Genomic DNA, 15,808 nt, shown 5'->3' with positions numbered 1-15,808 from the left:
ATCTGAGGGTGGTCTTGGGAACCGCCTCAGTTTGCAGCTAGTGTCTGAAGTGAGGGTAGTCTTGTGGAGGACTGAGTACTCTCTACACAGGACAGATGGCTCTAAACTCTTCAGTTTGGCTAACTCCAGGCATATAGATTTAGAATAAGGAAAAGAATCAGTTTAAAATGGATTCACAAGTATAGGAATGAATAAGTATATGAATGTGTGATAGAATGGAAATCTAAATAGAGAAGGACTTACTGTTTAAGGCTTGTCTGGAATTTCACCATCTCCTGAGAAATCTAAAGGGTTCTGGAGGCAAGACTTTTCCTCTCCCCTTCCTTGAAAGGAAATAGGAATCTCCCATATAAATATACAAATGAACTAAGTCAAGTTGTGAGGGAGAGCTACAGGTATAAACAAAGTATTAATAAATCCTAAAGTTATGCCCCTCGATTAATCCATAACCTAGATTAATCCAAACAAATATTACAAAACATAGTGTATGACTTGGGGAGAGATCCAGTGAGAATATTCTTCAGAAACCCCTTGCTTGCCCAAGATTCCAATAAGATTCTACTTATTTGTGTGTGTGAAATATTTTCTGAGTAAAGATGTTAGTATACTCTTGCCTAGCTCCAGAATAAAAGTATTAAAATTATCTTAAATTTAACAGGGCCTCTGTTTCAGATGGTAAAAGCATCTGCCTACAACTCAGGAGACCCAGGTTTGATCCCTGGGTCAGGAAGATCCCCGGAGAAGGAAATGGCAACCCACTCCAGTACTCTTGCCTTGAAAATCCCGTGGACAGAGGAGCCTGGTAGGCTATAGACCATGGGGTCGCAAAGAGTCGGACACAACTGAGAAACTTCACTTTCACTGTTTTATTTGGCTTACAGAGATTAATAGTTACTGATATGACTTATGTTCATATTGTCTCCTCTGATAAGTTTTTAATTACAGTCCTTCTCCAATTCAAATCCCAAATTCAAAATAATAAAACTGTTCAGATGACTTTTATACCTAAACCTTACTTAAATTTTCCTAGATAGCAGTAGGGGGCTTCCCTGGTAGCTCAGCTGGTAAAGAATTCCACCTGCAACACAGGAGACTCCTGTTTGATTCCTGGTTCAGAAAGATCCCCTGGAGAAGGGATAGTGAGAGAGAGGCAGGAACTGTGCAAAATCTTAATGATTTTTGAATCTGGATGATGTATGAGATTTTTGAATCTGGATATTTGGGCAAGAGATGAGGTGGTTGACTGAAATACTATTTGAATTCTACTAAATAGATAGGAATGTTCCAAGTGAAATGAACTAGGAAGGGGATAGGATTCTCTTCTAGTCAGTGATTGCATTATCACTTTTTTAAATAGTCCAAATTTTATGATGACCTTAAGGACCAAGGGAGGGCTGCCTCTCCCTGTTTAATTCCTAGAGATAGTAAAGGACTTGCTTGGGAACAGACAAGCCAGTCAATCCTGAGTCCACACCCCCACCCATCTCCTTTCATCAGGCTATTGCAGTTCAGCATGCTACCATCCTGCCTTAAATCACTCCCGGGCCAGATATGGGACACAGACACCTAGGGACCACCCCTGCAGTTCTCTACCAAAATCAAACTGTCCAATCCGAAACCTGCTCAGCCTGCTTACCCTGCCTTACCCTTTCCTTCCTGTGAAAACCACAATAAGGTCTTTTGCCCATGCTTTCCCCTCACTCCCGTGCCTCACGTGCTTCCGCATGTGGTCCTGTGTGGTGTGCCATGTCTCCTGCTTCTACGGATCTATGAGTACACAAACTTCTTCCTTTATGACAGTCATTTTCATCTGTGGGTTGCAAAAAGTCGGACAGGACTGAGTGACTGAACAACATCTTACTATACCTGATTAAAAGGAATCCTAAAACAAACAAAAAACACACAAATAAATCTGGAGCATATTTTAAAACAAGCATGTCCTTCCCAAAATAAAACCATACTTTTTTCTTGCCTGGGAAGGAGCCTGGTAGGCTAGGCTATAATCAGTGGGGTGCCAGACATGACTGCTACTAAACCCCTGCTTCTCTGGTGGCTCAGTGGTAAAGAATCCACCTGCCAATGCAGGAGGCACGGGTTCAGTCCCTGATTCATGATAGATCTCACATGCCGTGGAGTGACTAAGCCCAAGCGCCACAACTACTGAACCTGTTCTCTAGAACCTGGGATCCAGCAAAGCCAAAATCCCAGAAGACCCAGCAAAGCCAAAAATAAGTAAGTAAATAAAATTAAAACAAAACAAAACAAAAACATACTATAGAATGTAAGCTCAGGGAGAGAAGACTCTTCATTGTTTTGTTTTCTGGCCATGCCATGTGGCATGCAGGAACTTACTGTCTCCTGACCAGGGATGGGAGCCACACCCCCTGCAGTGGAAGTGCAGAGTCTTAACTACTGGAGTGCCAGGGAAGACTGGGCGGACTTTGTTTTGTTCCCTGCTGGAAGTGGAACACTACTGCAAAACAAACAAAAAAACTCCAAAAACCTATGCGGCATTTACAGAGCAGGTGGGTTGCAACAAACTTAGTATGAGTGGCTGAAAAGATGGTTAGCCTTGAGATGCAGCAGCAATACATTTTGCAACACTGTTGCCTGAGGTTACTTGAGCAGCAGACCATGTGTCTACCCAGTCCTGGGTGACCAAAATAGAAAACAGAAATTTAATAGAGGTTATTTTTAGTGGTGTGTGTCAAGATATTATAAGAAAGAGATGAGATCAGGAAAGAATTCTTTCATGGGATTGTAGGAAATAGAAGAAAACAGAGGCAAAAATTTAGAGCCTTGCAAGTAAAAGCTCTGGCTACTTCTAGACTTCCATAGTAAGAGATAAGAAAAGTCTTTGAGCTTTTTCTTTTCCTCTTCCTCTTTTCCCTTCACTTTCTCTTCTTTTTTCTCTCTTTTCCTTCTGGAACTATGTCATTAGGTAGAGTCATTAACTAATGTCCTGGTGTTACTTGAATAGGAGTGAAGAGCCTGGGGTGAGAAGGGTGTCCTACAGAGGGGAGGGTTAGAAAGGGATGTCAGATCATATCAAAAAAAAAAAAAGAAAGGGATGTCAGAACTTGGGACTTCCCTGGTGGTCCAGTGGCTAAGACTCCACACTCCCAATGCAGGGGTCTCAGGTTCGATCTTTGGTCAGCGAAGTATTTCCTACATGCTGCAACTAAGACCCGGCCCAGTCAAATAAATACTAAAAAAAAAAAAAAAGATGTCAGAACTTGGGCAGGGGAGGGAGACTTCCCTGTGGATGACTACCCAGTGCAGGATATTAGAGTTTGAGGGACATGAGGGCATCCTTGTGGGGTAGCAGGCTGTTGTGAGGTAACAGAACCACATGAGGGTTTGACCCACCCCCAGAGAAGGAGACCTTCTTGTGTTTACCCAGTGGGATTTCAGAATTGCTGTGGCCCAGTGAATAATGTGTGTCTTCAGTTTTTTCTTGTTCTGATTAAGAATGTTTTTCACAGTCTTCAGTCTTCCTTGAGTTACCAGTGGGTGTGTCTGGGAAGATGACTTGTCTTTTTAGTTCATAGGTCATTGGACCATAAAGAGTCATACCTGAGCCTGATGAAGAAAACTGAACAACACCTGGAGAGCTTGGACTTTGAGCTGGATGTATTTACTGGGGCGGGAGGCAGGGTGTGGGGTGGGCATGGAGGGGGACTTTCAGGTGTCCTCTTGCAGAAATCATTATCTATACAAAGAAAAAATAGTAAATAATATACGGTGACAAAAAGAGCTGACAGTGCCACATCCTTGCTAGCAGATGAGCAATGGCTTTTCCTTGCATTGAGTCACAAGAAAACTACATACCCTAGACTCATTTGGCTTAGGCCATGTGAGTGGATTCTGGCCAAGAGGATATGGGTTGAAATCATGTCCCATTTCTAGGTCTTCCTCATTCTTTCTCTTGACCATTTGAAAGCAGAGAGCATTCAATTTAGGACTCTGAGAAGACTGTGGAACAGGGATTGGTAAACTATGGCCCATAGGTCAAACCCAGGGATTGATCTCAGGTCTCCCGCATTGCGGGCAGACGCTTTAACCTCTGAGCCACCAGGGAAGCCCAATTTAGCCTACTATATATTTTTGTTAATAAAGGTTTATTGGAACATTGTTGTTTAGCTGCTAAGTTGTGTCTGACTCTTTTGCAACCCCATGGACTGTAGCCAACCAGGCTCCTCTGTCCATGGGATTTCCCAGGCAAGAATACTGGATTGGGTTGCCATTTCCTTCTCCAGGGGATCTTTCTGATCTAGGGATCAAACTCAAATCTTCTGCATTGGTTCTTTAGCACTGAGCCACCAGGGAAGCCCCCCTGGAACATGCCCATTTATTTACATATTGTCTATAGTTGCTTTCATGACACAATGGGATCATTGAGTAGTTATGACAATATGTCCCACAAAACCTAAAATATTTGCTATCTGTCCCTTTACAGAAAATATTTGCAGGTCTCTGCTTGAGAAGATGGTGCCACCACATGTTGATTGGAGGCAGAATTCTGAATCAAAATATGAAAAGCTGCCTGCTTGAGCACCCAATTCAGGCTGTGAAGCAAGTGAAAAAGAAAGCTTAATTTTGTTAAGACACTGAGATCTTTGAGTTATTTGTTAGTAGCTAACTACCCTATTACTAAAATACTGCTCTCCCTGGTACCTGGCTCATAGTGTTAGTGGCTCAGTCATGTCTGACTCTTTGCGACCCCATGCACTGTAGCTCGCCAGGCTTCTCCGTCCATGGGATTTTCCAGTCAAAAATACTGGAGTGGGTTGCCATTTCCTGGCTCATGCCATTTCCTGGCTCATGGCAGGAACTAAATAATTTTGTTTACAAAAGTAGTATATCCATGGTGTAAAAAACAATCTAAATATTACCCCTCAAAAGTTACAGAATTTGAAAGTCACTGTAATCCCTCCTTGATAAAAAACTATTGTTTATAGTTTGATGTATATGATTATAAACTGTATGTATAAGCTTACATACAAACATTAGGTGACCTGGCATAGTGGCTTAGTCAGACTGCCAGGGTTCAAATTCCAGCTTTTTGTCTATGAATTCTTGGGTAAGTTACATAACCTATTTGTCCCCCATTTTGCTCATCTTCAAAAAGTGTTATCTCATATGGTTGTTCTGAAGATTAAATGAAATAATTTATATTTTGCATACAGCATTGTCTTATAAATGGTGTTTGCTGTTATTAGTAATTGTACTACTGTTAGCAGTAGTATAGCAGGTTTTTTTTTCTTCATAGAAATGGAAATCGTAATAAACATACAATGTTTTTTTTAACACTAAGTATAGCTTGGACATTTTTCCCATGTCAGTCTCTACAGATTAATCTCATTTTTAAAAATGATGGCATATAATTCTAAGGGTGTGGCATATTGTTTTTAATCTTACCCCTCATTGATTGACATAGGTCTCTTTTGGTCTAGAGACTTATGAACTAAAGGGGCAAGGTATCTGCACCCACATACTCAGAATGCCAAGGTGTAGCAAGGACTGGGTACTGGGTATACATAATATAATAAAGTTCCCATTTGGCAAGTGGGGAAGGATGGGAAATATACAGTAGTCATTTGTCCAAGGACCCCAGATCCTTGTGGTGGGGAATATGGTCCTGTTTAGGTCTAATTCTAGTCCTTGGGAGGGACTCCCTTGTCCATTGCTCTCCAGGCTTCTTGTTGATGCATTCTGGGAGGTTTTTTGGTTATTCTTCTTGGTCATATGTGAAGTGGACATTGCATGTATTTTGGGGTAGTCTGCTCTGCTTTGTCAGCCTATTTTCTGTTCATAAAATGTTGGGCCCCCAAGGTTAAGACCCTAGGGGCAGAGGGATCAATTGGGAGATTGGGATTGACATATACATACTCTGATATATATCAACTAGATAACTAATAACGACCTGCTGTATACAGGGAACACTATTCAATACTTTGTAATGACCTATATGGGAAAAGAATCTAAAAAAAGGGTGGAGATATGTGTATATATATATATATATATATATAGACACACATATATGTGTAACTGATTGACTTTGCTGTACAGCAGAAACTAACACAACACTGTAAATCAACTATACTCCAATAAAACTTTTTTAAAAATCATAAAATAAAATGAAGAACAAAGTTCAAGGACTTAAATTATCTGCTTTTAAGATATCACAAAGTCTGACACTTATCAGTTAACTTACTTTTCAGCAAAGACACCAAAGCAAAAAAAAAAAAAAGAATGAAAAAAAATGCATCTGAGGCTTACATAGGCAGTGAGGATTTTCAGGGAAAAACTGTCAGAGAAGAGAGAAGTCCAGAGAAGTGAGCCCCTACTTTGGTGCCATTTCTCACTTTGTAGAATTTGTTAACCCAAAGGTGATGACTATGGGAAAGAGAAAGTGAACATAAAGCAGTGGCTGAGAGATGGGGAAGCTAAACAGAGCTTTGCGGATGAGGGGTCAAAAACTAGAGTTCAACTGAAGAAAACGTTTTAATCCAAGGATATGTGTGGTGGTGGTGGTTTAGTCGCTAAGTTGTGTCCAACTCTTGTGACCCCATGGACTGCAGCCTTCCAGGCTCCTATGTCCATGGGATTCTCCAGGCAAGAATACTGGAATGGGTTGCCATTTCCTTCTACAGGGTATCACTTATCAAAACTAACCATATGCTAGGACTTAAAGCAAGTCTCAACAAATTGCAAAGCACAGAAGTTGTGTACAGAATATTCTCTGAGATTAAAAGAGATATTCTTTGAGATAGATATTAATAACAAAAAGATAAGTAGAAAATTACCATACATTTTGAAATTAAGGAATAAACTTCTAAATAATCAATGAGTTAAGAAATCCCAGTGAACATTATAAAATATTTTTAGTTAAATAATAATGAAAACATGAAAACTATATGTCAAATTTTGTGGGAAGAAGCTGAAGCTACATATAGAATGAAACCTTTTATAGATGATAAAGAATAAAAAGTTAAAAATCAGTGATCTCAGTATTAACTTCAAGAAGCTAGAAAAAGAAGAACAGATTAAACCCAAAGAAAGCAGAAGGAAAGAAATAGGATAAAAGCAGAAATAAAATAGCAAAAAACATACAACATAGAGAATCAAGAAATTAAAAAGTTGGTTTTTGAAATGATTGATAAAATTAATACAACTCTGATGAGACTATTCAAGAAAAATAGAGAAAGTATAAACAAACAATATTAGGAATAAAAAGGCAGGCATCTAACTGATTTTACAGACATTAAAAAGATAGCAAAATAGTTATATACTTTATATCTGATACATAATAGTTTCAGATTAAGGCTTCCCTGGTAGCTCAGCTGGTGAAGAATCTACCTGTAATGCAGGAGACCCCGGTTTGATTCCTGGGTTGGGAAGTTCCCCTAGAGAAGGGATAGGCTACCCACTCCAGTATTCTTGGGCTTCCCATGGTGGCTCAGATGGTAAAAAAATCTGCCTGCAATGCAGGAGATCTGGGTTGATTCCTGGGTTGGGGAGATTTCCTGGAGGACGGCATAGCAATCCACTCCAGTATTCTTCCCTGGAGAATCCCCATGGACAGAGGAGCTTGGCAGGCTACAGTCCATGAGGTTGCAAAGAGTTGGAGACAACTGAGTGACTAAGCACAGCCCAGTTTCAGAATAACATTGCTAACACTGTTGTTAATACTAAATTCATTTAAGATTTGTGTTTTTTGTCTCTAGAATATGTTCCATTTGCTGGGTACAATCAAATTATTGTCCTTTAAATAATTCTTTACTAATTGTTAGATCATTAATTTCACACAGTTTAGGTTGAACTAATTTTTTAAAGAGGAAACTATAAGACATGTTACTGACACTATGTCCCAACTTTGTAATTTTTATGAGATATAATGACTTAAGTAAAATATTTTGTTTAGAAATGCTTCCCCTTGTTAAGTTCATCTGTTTTTATCTGAGGAGGCCATTTTCCTTTTGATTTCCAAAAAAAATTTACTCTGACATTAGTCAATATTTAACAGGCTTTTAAAAATGGATTTATTTCAATAAATACAATATACTTAAAATTTTGAAATCAGAAACAGAAAATAGGCTAGGTCCAAAAATCACTCAAAAGAGCATCTAAGTCATATTTTGACACTAAAAAACAAGTGGAAAAGAAGTCAAAATTTTCATTCTGTTTCTTTTCCCTTTGACTCAATTTTTCTTTTTCTTTCTTCCTTTTCTTAAAAAAAGAGAAAGTTCTCTATCTTCTGACTTCTTTCCCCAGTGAGAAAATGAGTGTGGTGATTACAGATTTCACCAGTTTCTAATTTTAGGCACTGTTTTTTATTCATATCAAACATATAGTTTTATTGAAAAAGCCTCATCTTCAGAGATAATAGGGAAATTACTAGAAAAACAGGAATAGTTGAAGTTATAAGCCTGTTGATCTGCCAATGGATGGGAAATCCTTCCACTTTGTGTTACTTTGCTTTTGCACCTGAGGCAAAAGGTACCACCTTTTAACATAGGCCATTTTCCCAACATTTCTTACTTTTACTTTTTATGCCTTTTTCAGCCCTTAAAAATGTTCTAACTACCAATGGCTTCCACCGATAGGGCTTAATTCCCTCAAATGGCAAAGAAGTTGTTTATCCCTCACCTCAGGAATTTATTCTTGGCTGGTTTGTCCATTAATTAACATAGCTGTGGAATTCTGCTTCATCCAGAGTATCCTGCTAGTGTAGGAAAACACTGTTGTGATTCTTTTTTGGAGTACGGAAGGAGAGCTGGTGACAACAAAGAATCGCCCAGGGCATGGGTGCAGAATAGATTCGCAGGTAATGTTTCATTTTAATTTCTTCAAGAATCTTGTTTGAGAAACACTAAAAGATTGGTCAAAGTTCCTCCTGTTTCCCAGTCTTTCCAATAGTACTTTCAGACCAGCATTCTCTAGTTTAAAAACTTGTTCTTCCCCTTTACACTAAACTTGGTCACTGGTTCACCAGCTTCCCCAAGCCCAGTGTCTTCTAGTGCTAAGTTGCTTCAGTCGTGTCTGACTCTTTGCGACCCTATGGACAGCAGACTTCTAGGTTTCTCTGTCCAAGGGTTTCTCCAGGCAAGAGTACTGGAGTTGGATGCCATTTCCTACTCGAGGAGATCTTCCCGACTCAGGTATCGAACCCTCGTCACTTTCCTCTCCTGCACTATCAGGCATGTTCTTTACCCCTAGCGCCACCTAGAAAGCCCACTGTCCTCTAGAGTGGCTTTAATTTTTATGTTATAACTCATTTTATGTTATAACACCCTAATCTTATATTCCTCTATCCCTTCATTTCTCAGAACACTTTAGCCACTCACTTCCAAGACCACACCCTACTCCTTGTTATAACCAAGAATTTCTCACCTCTGAAATCTTGACACTCTATTATTGTCATAACACACCTAAGGCTTCCTGGCAATAACTGTGGATTACCTTGTCTGTGGTTCTCAAGCTGAGGAGTGAGGAAGAAAGGAACTCCTAAGGGCATTCATCTGAATCTAGGAGATTTGCTTAATTTGAAAACCTCCACAGGTGACTTCAATGGGCATCCTACAGGTAGTATTTCTCCTGCCCTCTCTACCTGATATAAATCACTGAAGGAACTGGAGTAAGTGTCTCCTGTGTTCAAATACTGACACGTCACTTATTTGTGTGAATTCAATCTCTCTTGCCTCTGTTTTTGCATCTATTAATATAAGATGAGGATAGTATTATCACTTACCTTATAGGATTAAGTGAAATAACAAACATATAGTACTTGGAAGAGTGTCTGCAGGTAAATAAATGTTAAGAATGATCATCATCATCAACATTTATATGCCAGTGATTTCCAAATCTCTTATCTTCAGCCTGGGTTTCTCTCAGTGCTTCAGATTGTATCAGTTGCCTGCTAGACATATTTTCCTGAGTAACTCTGTGCACTTCATACTTACATTTAAATCTTATCATTTTTTTTTCTTTTTAAATCTGTTCCTCTTCTCAAAGGTTTTCTATCAAATCTCAAAATGCATCATCACATCAGGTTACCCAAGTCAGAATCTAATAAAGAAAAATAGTATAGATAAAAAAAATAGTATAGATGAACTTATTTGTAAAGCAGAAATAGAGACACAGATGTAGAGATCAAACGTTTGGATGCCAGGGGAAAAGTGGTGGTGGTGGAATGGATTGGGAGTCTGGGATTGACACATATACACTGCTACTGCTACTGCTAAGTCGCTTCAGTCGTGTCCGACTCTGTGCAACCCCATAGACGGCAGCCCACCAGGCTCCCCAGTCCCTGGGATTCTCCAGGCAAGAACACTGGAGTGGGTTGCCATTTCCTTCTCCAATGTATGAAAGTGAAAAGTGAAAGTGAAGTCGCTCAGTCGTGTCCGACCCTCAGCGACCCCATGGACTGCAGCCTTCCAGGCTCCTCTGTCCATGGGATTTTCCAGGCAAGAGTGCTGGAGTGGGGTGCCATTGCCTTCTCCGACATATACACTACTATGTATAAAATAGATAACTAATGAAAACCAACTTTATAGCACAGAGAACTCTACTCAATGCTCTGTGGTGACCTAAATGGGAAGGAAGTCCAAAAAAGGGGGGATACATGTACATGTAGAGTTGATTTACTTTGCTGTACAGAAGAAACTGTCACAACATTGGAAAGCAACTATACTCCAATAACTCTGGAGAAGGGAATGGCAACCCACTTTAGCATTCCTGCCTGGAAAATCCCATGGACAGAGGAGGCTGGCATGGGGTCCATGGGGTCACAAAGAACTGGACATGATTAAAGTGACTTAGCATGCGTACTCCAAAAAAAAGGATCTAATCAATTTCCAAAACCTGTTGGTTGTATCATATCCATCTTAATCTCTACTACCATTGATCTGATTTCCTGTCATTCTCTTTTTTTCTTTTCGACTACTGCTGCAGTTTCCTTATTTCCCTCTTATTATTGTCTATTTTTCACACTGCAAGCTGGTATTATTGCTTCCACTGATTAGAAACACTTTATGCCTCCCACACCCCTTCACTGCCAACCTTATGTCTTTCAAGATTAAGTCCAAATTTCTTAAAATAGTTTACTAGGCTTAGTTTTTGGAGAAGGAAATCACAAACCACTCCACTGTTCTTGCCTGGAGAATCCCAGGGATGGGGGAGCCTGGTGGGCTGCCATCTATGGGGTTGCACAGAGTCGGACACAACTGAGGCGACTTAGCAGCAGCAGCAGCAGGCTTACTTTACTAGACTTATGGGCCCTTGCTTTCCTTGTTGGTGTTTTCCTCTAGCTCCTTCTTTCCAAACCATGCTCCTACTATACAGAACTTGTAATGCTTGCTTCTTTATGTCCTGTCATTTGTCTAGGCTAGGGAAAACCTTTACTTCCCTTTTTCTAGATCAAAATATGGTCTTTGGACTACTGGAGGACCTGGGACTTTTACGGAGGTCTTCAACGTCAAGATGATTTTCATAATAATATTAAGACATTAATTCCTTTTTCCATTGTGTGGACATAGGCACTAACAGTGCAAAACCAATGGTTTGTAAAACTGCTGGCATTTTAGCATGAATCAAGACAGTGACACCAACTGTACTACTATTCATTGTATTCCTCACTGTGAAGCACTTAAAGTTTCACTTGGGAATGTCATTGATGAAACAGTAAATTAATTATGGTAGCCTAATTAATGGCATCCCAAAGATGCCTACTTCCTAATCCCTGAAACCTGTGAATATGTTATTTCACTTGGCAAAAAAATATTTTGCTGATGTGATTTAAATTAAGGATCTTGAGATAGGGTGGCTACCCTGGATTATCTGGGTAGTTCAATGTAATTTTAAGAGTTGTTAAAAGAAGGAGATGAAAGGGTCAGAGTTAGAGGAGATGTGATCACAGAAGCTAAGGAGACAGAGAGAGGGAGAGGAAGAAGGGGAGAGAGGAAGGGAGTTGTGAAAGATCCAGCTAGGTCCTGAAGATGGAGGAAGGAGCCATGAACTAAAGAATGCTTGCGGTCTCTAGAAGTTGGAGAAGAAAATAAATTATCCCTGGGACTTCCCTGGTGGTTCAGGGCTAGGATTCCACATTTCCACTGTATGAGGCATGGGTTCAGTCCCTAGTAGGGGAACTAAGATCCCTCATCATGGCCAAAACAAAACACCCCACAATTCTCCTCAAGAGCCTCCAGAAGATATTGACTCACCAACACCTTGAGTTTAGGATTTCTGACTTTCAGAACTATAAGATAAATAAACCTGTGTTGTTGTAAGCCATGAAGTTTGTGGGAATTTCTTACAGCAGCAATAGGAAACAAACATTAATTTTGCTAAGTTTTAATACTTGAGATGGTGACTGCAGCCATGAAATAAAAAGATGTTTACTCCTTGGAAGAAAAGTTATGACCAACCTAGACTGCATATTAAAAAGCAGAAACATTACTTTGCCAACAAAGCTTCGTCTAGTCAAGTCTATGGTTTTTCCAGTAGTTATGTATGGATGTAAGAGTTGGACTATAAAGAAAGCTAAGTGCCGAAGAATTGATACTTTTGAACTGGGGTGTTGGAGAAGACTCTTGAGAGTCTCTAGGACTGCAAGGAGATCCAACCAGTCCATCCTAAAGGAAATCAGTCCTGAATATTCATTGGAAGGACTGATGCTGAAGCTGAAACTCCAATACTTTGGCCACCTGATGCAAAGAGCTGACTCATTTGAAAAGACCCTGATATTGGGAAAGATTGAAGGCAGGAGGAGAAGTGGACGACAGAGGATGAGATGGTTGGATGGCATCACAGACTCAATGGACATGAGTTTGAGTAAACTAAGTTGGTGATGGACAGGGAGGTCTGGCGTGCTGCAGTCCATGGGGTCACAAAGAGTTGGACACGACTGAGCGACTGAAATGAACTGAACTGAATGCTTGAATAATGTTTAAAAATATTTTATGCAAAGAAAAGCAGTCTTTTCTGTTCCATAAGGTGGCTATCTGTAGGGGAAAAAAAGCTCACAAGAGATTGAGTTATAAGCTTATTCAGCTGTTTAAAAAAAAAAAGGAACAGTATTTTTATGTCAGAATGAATGACAGGTCAATAATGGTTATTCATTGTTGGAATAACCAATGGAAATATAGCAGAGATTTTCTCAAAAAATGAACAGATGAGCCTAACACTTAAAGAAAACAACTGAGAATGACAAAATTTGACCTTTCACACAAAAATTAGCATTTTAGAAAAACTGTATTCATCACTGTGAATTTGACAGTTTCTCAGTATCTAAAGACTTTTTCTGATGTCTGTGGAAATAATATGTTCTTTATATATTGTATAATGAAGTGTGTCAACATTTAGGAGACCTGTATAACTCAGCAAATCAATGTTTTTCTAAATGACCAATCCATAATGTTACAAAATTATGCATGGAAAAAAGATCTTCCTGAAGTGTAAGGTAAACCAATGGATTTGTACTGTAACAGAGTACAAAAAGTTCATTGATACAGTTTCAAATTCTACATTTCAATTAAGAAACTATACTAGTCAAGTTTGGGTGTGCTATTGAAGAAAATATTACATTTAGCTACTAATATAGTCTTCTCCCTTCCCCCAGTCACATGTCTGTATGAGGTTGGATTTTTTTTTTTTTTTTTACATATTTCAACCAACCACAACCAGTATGGTAACAATTGAATGAAGTAGTATATACAACTATCCTGCTGTCTTCTACAAATCAGGCATTAAGGAAGTTAAAGATACTTGCAAAAATGTAATACATTGTGACTCTATTCACTAGTTATTTTTTGTTTTTGGAAAATATGGTCATTTTTCATACAAATATGTTATTTATGCTAATATATAAAGGATTTATAATTATTTTTCAATGAGTTAATAGTTCAAAATTTTCTCAGTTTTAATCTTTAATATGGTAAATATCAATAGATATAACACACAAAGGAAAACTCTTTAGAGTCTTCAATCAATTTCAAAGTTTAAAGGAGTCCTGTGATCAAAACAGGACTGCTGCTCTAGCCTATTTCAACTTCCCCTCTGGATTTTAATTTAGATTTTAAAGCTTTATTTAAAAAATATATTTTTCAAATAAAAATCTGTTTATTTTGGAAGCTTTTCATGTCAATCATTATTGGATATGAAAATCCTATATACTCCCTTAATAATACATTGCTGCTGCTGCTAAGTCGCTTCAGTTGTGTCCGACTCTGTGCAACCCCAGAGACAGCAGCCCATCAGGCTCCCCTGTCCCTGGGATTCTCCAGGCAAGAACACTGGAGTGGGTTGCCATCTCCTTCTCCAATGCATGAAAGTGAAAAGTGAAAGTGAAGTTGGTCGGTCATGTCCAACTCTTAGCGACCCCATGGACTGCAGCCTACCAGACTCCTCCATTCATGGGATTTTCCAGGCAAGAGTATTGGAGTGGGATGTCATTGCTTTCTCCAATAATACACTATACTTTACTTATTAGCATTGTATTTTTTGCTTTATGTAATAGTTTGAGAGATACAATTAACATATCATACAGCTCACCTATTTACACAATTGGTAGTTTTTCAGTATATTTACAGAGCTATACAATTATCACTCAATTTTATTAATTTATTTATTTTAAACTTTATTTATTTAGACTGCATTGGGTCTTGGTTGTAGCACGCAAGTTTGGTTGCTCAACAGCATGTGGGATTTTAGTTCCCCAGCCAGGGATCAAACCCATGTCCCCTGCATTGGAAGGCCAATTCTTAGCCACTGGACCACCAGGGAAGTCCCTCATCACTCAATTTTAAAGCACTTTGATCACCCCCTGCAAAAAAACTTTGCCCTTTAATAGTCACTCCCATTTCCCCTCAATTCTGCAGCCCTAGTAGAATTCACTGAAGCAGTAGCCTGCTCATCTATTTTCTGTATCTATAGACTTACCTATTCTGGATACATCATATAAACAATCATACTTTGCAACTGGCTTCTTTCACTTAGCATAATGTTTTCAAGTTTCATCCACCTTGTATGAGCTCTTCATTCCTTCCCTTTTGTGCCTAATAACTTTTCTTTGTATGGCTATACCACTTTTGGTTATCCATTAGTCAGCTGATGCACATTTGGGTTGTTTTTCTTTTGCTGCTATGAATATGGCTGCTGGGCATATTTGTGTACGTTTTTGTGTGAACATATGTCCTCAATTCCTTGGGTGTATATCTATTAGAATTACTGGGTCATGGTAATTTTATACCTAATAGTTTGAAGAAGGCAGGAATGTTTTTCAAATGAAGTGTTTTCCAAAGCATTTTATGCTCCCATTAAATACAACAGTTCCAATTTCTTCAGAACTTATTTTTTTTTCGGTTATAGACATATATCCTAAAGGATCTGAAACGTTATCTCATTGTGGTTTTAATTTGCATTTCCATGATGGCAAATGATGTTGAGCATCTTTTCGTGTCCATTCGTATATCTTCTTTACAGAAATTTCTATTCAGATGGTTTGTCCATTTTTAAATTAGATTGTCTTTTAATTGTTGAATTATAATAGTTCTTTATGTATTCTAAATATTAGACCTTTATGAGATATATTATTTGCAAACATTTTCTCCTATTCCTTAGATTGTCTTGATGAGGTCCATATTATTTATTTTTCTTTGGTTGCTTGTGCCTGATCCAAAGTCAAGAAGATTTATACTTAATGTTTTCTCCAGAGTATTTTAAGGTTTCAGCTCTTACATTTAGGCCTTTGATTCATTTTAACTTTTCAAATGTTATGAGTTAGTAATCCAGATTCATTCTTTTATAT

This window comes from Bos indicus, chromosome 2, assembly GCF_029378745.1.
Source record: "Bos indicus isolate NIAB-ARS_2022 breed Sahiwal x Tharparkar chromosome 2, NIAB-ARS_B.indTharparkar_mat_pri_1.0, whole genome shotgun sequence".
Taxonomy (NCBI): domain Eukaryota; kingdom Metazoa; phylum Chordata; class Mammalia; order Artiodactyla; family Bovidae; genus Bos; species Bos indicus.
This window is presented reverse-complemented; position numbering follows the sequence as displayed.